Source organism: Pteropus vampyrus, unplaced genomic scaffold, assembly GCF_000151845.1.
Source record: "Pteropus vampyrus isolate Shadow unplaced genomic scaffold, Pvam_2.0 Scaffold411, whole genome shotgun sequence".
NCBI lineage: Eukaryota > Metazoa > Chordata > Mammalia > Chiroptera > Pteropodidae > Pteropus > Pteropus vampyrus.
In genome coordinates this window covers 347,142-349,053 of record NW_011889192.1, presented here as the reverse complement: position 1 = coordinate 349,053, position 1,912 = coordinate 347,142, and positions in this window count along the sequence as shown.

The window sequence follows — 1,912 nt, the reverse complement described above, 5'->3', positions numbered from 1 at the left end:
TAGCTGCTGTGGCAAGCTCCAGGCGCCAGGCATGCTGACCTCAGGCTCCTGGGGGCTGGGCAGAGTGAAGGCCTGAGTGTGGCCACCGCTTGGCAGGCCCTGAGGTGCAGGGCTTGCAGACTGCCTGTCTCCCCAGATAAATGGAAAAACCACTGGCCCCTGCTTGTTCCCCGCGAACCCAAGGCAGGGCGGCAAGCAGGCACACCCTGTCCCAGCACTACCGGCCAAAGCTCATGTCCGACTGCCAGGGGTCCGGCACGGGGCTCCCGGGTACCGGCCCGGCTGGCCTGGGTGGCATCTAGGGGAACCAGTTCCCAGCTCAGGAGTGACAGGCACCGTGGCCCCTGGGAGAAGAGGGACTCACCCCTGGAGCTAGCCACCGTCTGTCCTTTGCCGGAGCCCGGGAGCCATCTCTGAGCAGGGCAGCTGGGAGGTGCACCCAGGCCCTCTCTGTCCCCTGAGACCAGCCTCACTCTGCTACTCCCCACAGAGGCCCGGCTCCTCCCTGCCAGACACTCGGGCCCAGGCTGCCTTGTCCCTGCTAAGTGTACCCTCCTGCAGCCCCTCTTCCCAGACCCGACCAGTCCTTGAAGCTTGAGGGGCTCAGCCCATGGGCTTCCAAGCCCAGGGGGCTGGGTCCGGAGCCTGGCTCCATCACACTTTCGCCTGGGACCATGGCAGTTGGATTTGCCCCGCCCCTCCTTCGTTTTCCTGACCTGTGAAATGGGGTTAGACCATGCCTTTCACAGCCCACACGAGTTGGTAACTGTCCTCACTGTCGTCATGGGCTGCCGCCGCCCTAGGGTACCCCCAGTGTGATCTACACAGTGGGACACCAGCTAGGCCACTGCACGTGGTTGTGTCTGCTGCAACTGACCGTCACGGGAGACCCCCAGAAGCTGGTCCAAGGCTCATCTGTGCCAAAGCAGCCAGGGCCCCAGGGGCCAGCTAGCTCCCTGCCGGTCCAGGCAGGCACCCCAGCAGCAGCCTGGACTCTGTCACCTGCCTTCAGCAAAGGAGGTGCAACCGCCAGCGAGGAGCTAAACCGTTTCCTCATCTACATGTCTCTAAATTTCTCAGTTTGCCGTAGTACGAGGGGAAAAGAAAGTTTAAAGGCAGGAACACACCCTCCCCCAAACCTATCCTTCTGGGAAGCCATGAACAGGCGCAGTTGTCAGGAGTTCGTCAGCAGCAGGCCCTGTCTGAGGAGGGGTGAAGGAAAGCCAGGCAGAGGGACCAGCACGAGCAAAGGTGCAGAGGATGGAAGCCACGATGTGTAAGGCGAGCTGCGAGCCAGTGACGTTGACAGAGGAGGAGGACCCACGATGAGCCCCAAACTCCGAGGACCAGAGTAAACAGCATGCTGTGACTCTACACCCTGACCGAGGAGACCAGGAGAAGTGGGGCCTCGTGACCCAGGCCTGGGCATCGCGGGCTCGCCCCCAGCCCTGCCGCCCCCAGCCCCCCTGCCTTTCGGTAAATAAGTTTGTTCAGCGCTCACTCCGGCCACGGGGCCCCGAGCCCAGGCGCCCGCGCGCACAGACGGCCTTTGTGCAGGCTGTGAAGGGCCTTTTCATCCCTGCCCTGGCCTCCCGCCCGCTCAACCTGGCCTGTTCCCCCTGCCCCAGTAGCTGCGGCCACAGGCGACCAGTGGGGAGGGCAGCAGCCCGGCCTGGACCTCAGCCACAGGGCCACTCCTTCCTGGCCTGTGGGCTGCAGGACCCACTGCCCACTGAGCAGCAGGCAGGGGGCCGCCGGGTCTCGCATACGCCTCCCAGAATGGCAGGAAGAGGGACAGCCAGCCAGAACCCCCAAAGACGTCAGGGTAGAGTTGGCCTGTCTGCTCTTGTTAGGACACGTGGAGGGAGGTGAGGCCAGGTGAGCTCCAGGTGACACCAAACACGAGGCTGTC